Consider the following 10601-nt stretch of genomic DNA (forward strand, 5'->3'; position numbering starts at 1 on the left):
AATGTATTTCGTAATGAAATATCTTTTCGACGAGATGTCTCGGAATTACCGGCAATTATTTTAATTCCTAATTTAGATTTTTTTATTAAATTGCATTATTTTTTTCTAAATAGAATGTTGGCCAATTAAAAAGTTTTGTGGGTCTATTCTGCAATTTTTTAACGTACGTTAAAGTGTGACGATTTTTAATTAATTTATAACAACGAATTCATAAATTATTGTGTGTGTATATATCTATAACTAAAAATATTTATATTTTTGAAATAATTAAAAATTGAAATAATAATTAGCTCCTTTCTTATTGAAATCCATCTGAAAATTAACGTAATTTTTAACCTGACTTTTTCACTGTTTTCGGATATTTAATGCATCTTTAATTTACCAAATTGTCAAAATTACTCCATTCGTAAAATATTAATTTTAGAATAATTTGCACGTTTTCAGTTTAAAAGGCGTAAAAGTTCCTTTTATGCATACGATATTACTCTATAAAATCGCGTCTGACGTCAGTCATCGAATATGACGCCCTCCTACTGGATGTCAGTTTTTATCAGCAACTTCAACGACAAATCGCTCACGAGATGGATTATCTTCGCGACAGTATTGGACGTAATGCATTTCTCATCTCTCCAATTGAGTTTCAAGCAAGTATAAAGCACTTCCGTCGTAGCATAATCACATTTAGTTGTCTCGGCGAAGCATCGTGCAACTAATCGCGTTACATAATCGGTACACCGTGTATACAATCCGAATTACCATACATGGAATCAATATTGTATTTTACATAGTAAACGCAACAACAAAATTTGTGCGGATTGTAACAATTGTTATACCACCATGAGACGGACTGAGACTCCAAACTCATCAAGATTCGTGTAACAGTAGCAAACATCAAATACTAATTAAGCTTTTTTTTTAATAAAAACAGTAATAGAACCCACTTTAATATCGCAGTAATTCAGTTCGTCACCGTACTTGTATGAAATATTTACGATATCGTCTGTCATTTTAAATATTGTGTCGTTTCTCCGTTAATGAGTTCGCAAATTAATTCCAACAGTAATTTGTAAAATTACAATTACAGATTTAATTTGTCGAATAGCGTCATTTTAGCGCCATTGCACATGCGCTGCTTCCGTGTCTACAACAATGTTGCTAACTTTTGCCACTTTATGTGCAGTTGTGCAAAGTTTCGCCGAGACGCTTCACAATTTTCGAGAAATTAGTTTCTTGATTGCGTTTATTATACGTGTCCCGCAGAAAACTTTCCCGGGATGAAGAAAAAAGAAGCGTCGTGAGCGATTTCCTCTGGGAAGTATATTTACTAGCTGTTTTTAGCATTTATCATAAAACTGGCTTATTATGCGCGCGTTGCACGCGAAAGTATATATATAGACAAATACTTTAACGTAAAATGCTAGAGGATATGTGGGAGGACACTGATTATAAAACTTTAAAAAAAGAATAGAATTAAATTAAAATAGAATTACTTAATAAAAAGAATAATACTTTTTTAAAATAATAATTAAAAAATAAGCATGACATGTGAAGAATAAGTGAAATGAAATAGAAAATACCCCAAGTATATTATAGATAAATCTATTATTTAAAAATATTATTAATTCTATTATTTAAATATCTATTATTTAAATATTTATTAAATGAATAAAGGATTAATTTTTTTTAACAGCGAACAAACAACTACGTCAGAGGAAAAAGTATAAAACGCTATCGTGTCTCTTGGCAAGGTATTATTTAGGTATGATAAAATACGATAAAATTTTAAAGGGACTCTTTTACGAAGAGAATTGATTTTACAATCCTAGGATTTCAGAAACTGATTTCTGATGCACATGAAAGTAGAATAGACGGTAAAATTTATGAAGATTTATACATTGAGAAGTTAAAAAGAACGCCACCGTCAACTTTTAGCGAATGCACCGAAATCAGCTGCAGTATAATGATAACAATGTCATCAGTCGCTTTTGCTTTCTATTTAACACGGGGCTATATTTATCACGCTCTGGATCCGGATTTATCCTTTCGGGCATCATTATTGGAATAACGCGGTCACAAAATGACTCCAATTTACGGTACATTTTTTTTCACGTCGCATTTTTTAACAAGCGCGACTGCAACGGGAGAATGGACTGAGATCTGGGTGGCGGCCAATATAAGCGAGAATAAATTCAGCGACAGTCGACCATGTATGCGACGAAAAAATAAATCGCGAGTGCGATTCGCGACGTTTGCTAATTTTACATGCTGGCGCCGGAATGTCCGTCAATTTGTAGCCACGAGCTCGGTAAAAAAATAACCGCGGTGCAGGAAAGGAACTTTTTCCTTCGACGAAACTACATAAAATTGCATTGTTTCGACATTTTTAAAATAAAAGTTAAAATTGATGCATCTCAATTATTTTTCCACAGTTTTGAAAATTGTAGAGAATAACTTTTTAAGCCAGATAACACACATGATCCATTTTTATACGTTAAACTTTTGGTTGATGGAGTTAGTATTTCCCGAATCAGACTTTTGAGAGGTATTATTAATTCTTACAAGTTTTATCGCAATTTTATTTGCAATTTTTATCTGATTTGACATTAAAAATATTAATATATTATTCTCAAAATTTTTTAATTGAAATCTTAGCTAAAAACTTTGTCAATAAATACGAATCAAGACTCTCTCAGGTGGTGTAACATTTTATCATTGCAAGTTAATTATTTTTCCAACATCGCGCAATGTATGAATTGAGCGTTCTAACTAGCGTGAAAATATAAAATTTGCAATTAACAATTAGAGGCACAAGAAATTAAAAATTAAAAGAGGCTTTGACAATACAACGCGATTAATAGTGCGTAAATTGCATCGATTTGATCATACGTTATATCAATCTTTAATAATTAATAGGATACATAATTATAGACAATCAATATAGAACTTTATGCTTAACATTTCAGAATTAAATTGTTTTGAAGAACGCAAATAGAAAATGAAAAACCTATCTTTTAATCAATATTAATAAACTTTAGCAGAAATAATATCTGCCATGTATAATTATAATTATCTGAAATAATCAGGGAAAGACGGAAATTTCATAAAGAAAATTCTCTAGGGAAACTTTGAAAATATAAACTTTGTTTTCTGTTAAGGAGGATCAACATTAGAAACGGTATGTCATATAAGAAGTTTAAGAAACACGTATAAATGTATGTAAGCAAGTACTATTTCGGATTATTCCGAATATTTGAAATATTCGACATCCTATAGAGTTCTTGAGAGATCGCAAACTCGAATCACGTAGCTATGTAAGAAATGTGTATGTATACAAGTACCATTCTCGAGTATTCGACACATTCCTGAAGAAAGTAATAACAAGTGTGTGTGCGTATGTGTACAATCGAAGCTTATTACGCGCAGCTGCCTATTTCGTACAGTTTCGGTCTAGAGCTCGTCTTGAAAGGACGTGAATGTGTTAGCATCGCTCAAATTTCGTGACGATCGATTAGTCTCTTATTCTTTGTAATTTTTCTCTTCTAAGATTTAGCTTTTACGGTTTTATTGTCTTCTATTCGACAGACTTTATCCAATTAACGTTTGGATCCGCTATTTGCTATTACATGCTTTATTTCGACGTCGAGAAAACAGTGTGTTGTCTCTCTTCGCAGCATAGCGAAAGATCGCGAGGAATTTGTTTTTTATCCGCGCGTATCTCAAAGTAGCCGAAAGCCTGACACGCGATCGCGTGAAGGAGTGACCTGTACGAGGAATCTTGAGAGGAGCGTTTTATTTTGAAGAAGACGACGTCGGATCACTTGACACATTTACTTCGTCAACACCCAGGTCAACCACCCAGGTAGGAATAAACAAATGGCCCAGTTTCGAGCCAGGGAGTGGGTTGTCGTAAGGGGAAGCGAAAGTGGATGCTAAGAGCGCCCGCTTTGTTGCCCTGATCTTTGCGGCCCTCTCCCTGAAAGCTCTGAAGACCTATGGCTTTAAGCTTTTCGTCGTAAATAAGATTCTCGCCCGGCGATTTTATCCCCGAGATTGTGAAACATACAATCTAATAAATTAATGCAGAACATGTGGAAAAGAGCATGTAATTACGTCAGTAACCCGCGTTATGTGACCGCGTTACAATCGCTGGGCTCAGAAAAAAGAATCAGTTTCTATTTACAAGACGATTATTTGAACGGTCCGCCCGTAAACGGCTTTATCTACTTTTATTTCCGTTATAATCTCCGAATGTATTTACTTGAATATAACTGCGAGAGTTTTATAATAAGCGAGTATATATATATATATATATATATATATATATATATAAGGTAGAAAAATATTTTTCGTAATTATACTTTAATCAATGCCGAAGCAATTTACTTAAACTGTTCAGTAATGCCATGCTTAATATATTTACCTTTTGGTCAGGAGGCAGTTGAAAGTTCTGAAACGAGACACCAGTGAATTCGTAAATATATAATTATAACATCAAAAACAGAAACAATATAACAATAATAATAAGTGAAACACGGCCGCTATGATATTACAATCAATTTAGATTTAAAGGAAACGCCAATTCGGTCAGGACTGGACTTTGATATAGCTCAATAATATTTGCGTGCATTCGCTAAGGCGAAGAATTTTACGCAAATATTATTAGGCTACCAAAATCTAGTCTTGATCGAATTAGTGTTTCCTCTAAATTGATATAACTTATTGTTAGTGTACGTCTTCTTCTCTTAAATAAGCATATTTTTGTACCAATTTTTTTTGGCCGATCCAATTAATCGCGAAGTCTGGGAGATCTCCCGAACGAAGAACAATTAGCTCAATCGGTGAATCCAATTGCTATATTATCCTCGTGCAATATCCCGTCGTGTAAAATGTACGTTTCCTCGGTTTTAAATTGACGAACTCACGCGACTCGGTCGAGATTTCCAATACACACTGAAACGTATATTGGATACAAAGTAAGATTTCACTATTAAAGGCTTTGTATAACATTATTCACACTTACATTTTTTATATATTATTATTGCATAGCTCTGCCACAGAAGCCATACTTTTATCATATTTTCAAATGGCTCATATTATAAATATATATTATAATGGCTTGTATTATAAATATATGCTATATAAATTAAGTAAATTTTCTTTGTTGTAAAAACTTTCAACTTTTGTTGATTTTTGACGTTAAATTGCATCTTCAAAATTATCCAAATCTCTATTTTTTTCTTTAATTTACTTCTATTAATTTTTGATATCTTTTCTGTTGGTATTTTTTTCTAATTCCTAATTTTTTATTAAATTTTTGGCCGATCCAATTAATCGCGAAGCCTGGGAGATCTCCCGAACGAAGAACAATTAGCTCGATCGGTGAAATGTTAGCTCAAAACTTTGTCAATAAATACGAATCAAGACTTTCTCAGGTTAAGTGGTGTAACATTTTATCATTGCAAATTAATTATTTTTTTACCATCGCGCAATATAAGTATGAATTGGGCGTTCTAACTATTGCGTGAAAATATAAAATTCGCAATGCGTGCGGTGATCATAAATAACCGCGCGGACGTTTACACCGCCCGTATGGGAATGGGATTAATAGATTTCCCACTTACTCATTTCTGTTATTTCCAACCTGGAAGTAATAAAATAACTAGCGTATGATGACCGTTACTTGTCGTTGCCATTGCAATAAATTTCCGCGATATCTTCCGGGCGTTTTTAGTCCATTATTCAACGAACGTGCCCGGATGTCATCTCGGTGTAGAAAGCACCTACCATTGACTTCGTAACACTGTTATAGTGCTTTAGAATGCATTTGTATGCACTTGGTGTGCTGTGGGAAATGGAAAAGGAAGACTGCGTGTATCTATAATGATTTTTCAATAACTCTCCGTGTATTGACTATTAAAAACAGCTAGTACTTTCTGGAAACGAGTACCGCGTCTAGAATCTTCGTAGAAAGAGAATCTGCGAAAATTATTAAATCACGCTTAAATATAAATTACGTGGGATTCAATATTCAAATTCATGTAGTATTCGAGGATTGAAAAGTATACTTAATTGCAGGCATTACGCCATAAGCCATAACAAATTTCTGCCGCCGAGTTAGTAGTTTAAGCCATTAGCACTTTAAACTGCATTTGATGCATGCAGCTGACGCGAGAAATTGAGAAGTAAGACAAGCTGTGTGTACCTATGACAATTTCTGTAAAGAAACTCACTCTGTGTATTGAATGTTAAAATGGTGTAACGAGAGAACATTTATAATTTTATTCTATAGAATTCTGAGCTACATATTTTTAGCAATGTTGATGTACAAGTTAGTTACTAATAAGATACTTTAATTCTCTAAGAACAGATTTACGATATATGAATTCGTTTTTTGACATACAATTTTTTATGACAATTGATTAAACAAAAATAATTAAGCTCAATTTTTTCAGTTTTTTAGATCGTGTTTTCAAATGCAATTCTTTCACACGGATTTCATGGTACGTTAATTTTCATTCGCGGCTGCCACGAGTTCGAATTAAGCTCGACCAACGTGAAACACATTGCTTAAGAGTCCTGTTTCTCTCTCATTGTTGACCTTTGGGAAATCGCGAGAGAGAGAGAGATTCTCCGAAGCAATTTTATCCGAGATCTCGATTAACTCTCCAATTATCCGTAAACCGTCCAATAATCCGTGTGAACGTTCGATTGGGTTTACCGGAATGCCTCGTCTCAACGGTGACAAAAAAATACGGATGAAATTTTACGCACGAGGCAATCTTACAAAAAGAAAATCTTGCAAAATTTTCATTACTTATATATATATATATGCCTATAAAGTTATAGAGTATAATAAGATTTAAGTATTCAAAGTTTAGTAAGATTTTCTCCTGTTCCTATTTTACTTATTTTAAGTTTAATCCTACTTTCTTTTGTTTATTAATCTTAATTTATTGATACAGAAAAGAAATGTTGTGTTACTGACGGCATTAAATAATCTCTTTCAGAGCATAACAATTTTCTTTTGAAATTTACAGATAATGCATTGTAATTGCAAATGTCAAAGAGCGTCCTATTCCGCACCCATAATGCGTTATTACAACTCCTTTAAAATTGCAAATTTTTCAGAAAACTTTCAAATGGATTTTTCCCAGGTTGTTTTAATGATTTTGTTGTACTAACGTATATAAGTCGACGATGCGTCATAATGAAGTATCCTTCACCGTGAAACCGGGAACCGGACAAAAGGTGGATCATCTGCTACACCGAAAAGTAATTAATCTTCTGTGTGCATTGACATTCGCGCAAAACAAAAAAGGCAGAAAAATAGAAAAGAAAGAGAATCCCGTGTTTTTTCGATCACACGGACCACATACTTCGAACGAGCATTGTTATGCCGCGATTCATTCTTTCGGCTGTCCGCGACCTCCGTTTTGAACGACCGCATTTTATCGTTACAAAAGGTTGCTTTCGCTACGCGTTCTACGTTCCATTAACTGCAGGAGTACATAAATCTTTCGTGAAAACCAATTACATAGAGTCGTAGAATTTATTGTCTCTTGCGCCTTGATGGCGATTAGTAATCAATATAGATTTAAAATTCGCGCAGAATCGCATTGCACGAATCGGATGAATACTAAAAGAAAAATATTACGTTGATGCTTCAATCTCCGAGGAATAATAATTTTCCAGCACTATCCTGATTCTGTGGAAAAACACTTGACCGCGATAGAAATCATTCGTGATCGGTACCTGACCGGTAATCGCTATCAAAATTTAAAAAAAGAGACGTTTGTAAAAAAATAAGTGCCATTTAACATATAAGAATGATAAATAGCTAGATGATAATATAAACTAAAAAGTTATTTAATGTATTGTTTATGAGGATATAATCTTATTATTTAACTATATATTATACTATATCTCATTATTATTATATGTGCTTATAATAATGAATAAAGTTCTACTGTGGCGTACACGATAAAACATACGAAACTTACTAAGCAGTTAGATAACGTGTTAACATTGCACATGAATATTAAACACAATGATACATACATGTAATATATGAACTTTTAAGCATATTAATTGTTTTATATTCTTTGCGCAAATGGAAGTTTATAAATGACGGATCTGTTTGTAGCTATAGAGCCATATTTTGCAACTGTCGTGAAGATTAACCGTCCGCAGTTTCTTTATATTCGGTGCGCGGTGTGACGTAAAACTTTGCGGTTTATATGGTCCCGCTAACTGTAAAAGGGAGCAAACAGTGTATCTTTGCGTATAATTATCGCGCGTTATTTTTACACTACAAACGTCAGGGGCGGGGTACACCTCGTTTTGCATATTTCACCAAGATTTATTCCGCAGATTCTGCTGCAGAAAACATGACGGCGACGTTGTACCGAAGTTTTGTATTATTTCGCGCAATGTTCTTTTCATGCTATCGTCCATGCGAACTGCAGTCGCTCTAATGTTAGTAGTGAATCCTGGAAAACTCGGACCGTTGTACGATGGAAATATTACTTCTATCTAACGCACATTTCAAAATTCTGTATATGGTCTTTCAAATTCCTCGACATATTGCAGCTCTTTCATGAGAGAGGAAAATAACACGAGAGAAAGAGTCTATCTATCTAGCAAATATAATAACACAACGGTTTTTTTTTTCGAGATTGAAACATTTTGTATAAGTAATTTTTTTTTCGTAAAGAATTTGTTATGCTTGCAGAAATAATACAGTATTACAAATGTTAATATTATTACTAATAGTATGATTTTGTGGGGTAGGGTGTCTTCGCTTGTTATGGAGATGATGAGTAGATGACGATGATTACATAGGGCAGAAACAAAAATTGTCCGAATTCGAAAATTGGGACATTAACGTGGAACGTCACACATTACGCTTATTAATAAAACTTGTATAGTTTTTACCACAAAAGTTACAAATGAGTAGTCTTTTTTTTTATTTGAATTTTGCGACGTTCAACAAATTTAACTCGTAGCACTAAATATATTTTGGTAACGTAGAAAAATATAAGACGACTCCTAATCTCAGATCTGTTCTGAAACATGTAAGATGCGATAAGCACAAAATTGTCTAATACTTTTCAAGAAAAATCGATAAAACAACGTTTCGAACGTACAGTTTGTTTAGATGTTTTTACATCTACACTAGATGTACGTGTTTTAGATCTTTCTTGTTCCAGTTGAGCGTGCAAAGATGTTAGTTCGTCTCGTATTTCTTGTAATTTTGCTACTTCAGCCAATACCGACGCTTTATCCTTCACTAAAAGAAAAAAAGACAGTTGCAAATAACGAAAGTTTACACGTACCACTAATGTATCGAGATCGATATATACCGTAGAAATGTGATACTTACTCTCGCCGTGTGACAATATCTGATAAAGTTTTTTATTTCTCTCTTTAACTTGTGTCAACTCTTCTTTCAGCGTATGCACCTCGGTCCTCAGTTGGCTGATTAAATTATTTCATCCGATTCTCTATCTCCAGTCTTAACTGCGCAAACGTTATATCATCGTCGATTTTATTTGATTTGGCCTTCAATATGTCCTTCTCTTTTCCCTTTGTTATCTCTTCTTTCGTCTCCCTCTCTATCCTTTCAAAGAATTCCGCATCTACTTCTGCCAAAAGACAAACACGCGATCAGTTTATCAGTTAAAAATTGTTTTTTACATTAATAATACAATTCTTCTGTTCATTCTCAAGCTATTTGACAAAATCATACCATTCATACCTCTCGACTTATCCGGAGCAGGCTCATTTGTTAACGGTGCGACCGTCACACTCGTTCCCATGCTATTAAATTCTTCCAACGACATAGTTGCCTTTTTCGACTTTTTACCAGATTTTTTATTTTGTTCTTGCTCTTTGTCATTTTTTGCTACGCTAACCAATTGTAAATGCGTTCAGAAAGTCACCCCTGCAGTTTCTGCGAAAATTTTTGGCGCAGCCGCAGTGAAGGTAATTGCTGCAATTATAAATAAACAAATGGTCGCAGTGGTCGCACACACACACACACACATGATTGTAGCTTCCTACTTCTTCTTTTGGCTTTAATTGGCTTATATATTCATATATAATTATATATAATTATATTTTGATATAATTATAAGAGTAAGGGTAAGGGCTTTATAACAGTAAACTCTTGATAAGGACACAAAACTAGTGTCGATACGTCGAATGAATTAATGTAATACTACGATATTAAACGTCAGTTTGGTCAAATAATCACTCTTGTCAATATACATATTCTCTTTGCAATTGGCGCAATTTAATTTAAAGATTTCACATCCTTTTTTTAATTACATGTATATAAAATTATGCATATGGTTGTTTATGTCATAGTTGTGTTTCATTATCAGGCGTATAAAATATACCCATTATCTGTAATAACTTTAATAACTCCAACTATAATAAAGTAGGAAACGAAATAGTGGCGACAAATAGAAACTAAAACAAGAAGGATATTGAAATATTTATATCAATATGATTGATTGCTATTTTTCATCTTTTGTGTATTTTGAAATTCTCAATCTCGTATGTTTTCTGTTCCATTATGTTATTATATCCATGAAAGG

The 10601-nt window shown here is 33.5% G+C and overlaps 1 protein-coding gene and 1 pseudogene across 3 annotated transcripts in view; one reads left to right on the top strand and one right to left on the bottom strand.

The window, feature by feature from the left end:
- Positions 1-10601, top strand: part of LOC143903963 (uncharacterized) — a 45350-nt gene that overhangs the window by 28079 nt on the left and 6670 nt on the right. The window contains exon 1 of one of the 2 annotated variants that reach the window (XM_077418094.1): positions 226-3859. The exons of the other annotated variant lie outside the window; for it this stretch is intronic. The gene's annotated coding sequence lies outside the window, so the exon portion shown is untranslated. Of the gene's footprint in view, positions 1-225; positions 3860-10601 lie in introns of those variants that run through there. 2 annotated transcript variants of the gene reach the window in all.
- LOC143903735 (uncharacterized) lies at positions 5114-9923 on the bottom strand (annotated as a pseudogene). Its single transcript, XR_013258797.1, has 4 exons — positions 9758-9923; positions 9383-9644; positions 9147-9289; positions 5114-9065 (listed from the first exon to the last, which is right to left on the bottom strand). The product of XR_013258797.1 is annotated as an uncharacterized LOC143903735 (transcript).

The sequence above is a fragment of the Temnothorax americanus genome, unplaced genomic scaffold (assembly GCF_048541705.1).
Source record: "Temnothorax americanus isolate GAGA-0224 unplaced genomic scaffold, ASM4854170v1 Scaffold5, whole genome shotgun sequence".
Taxonomy (NCBI): domain Eukaryota; kingdom Metazoa; phylum Arthropoda; class Insecta; order Hymenoptera; family Formicidae; genus Temnothorax; species Temnothorax americanus.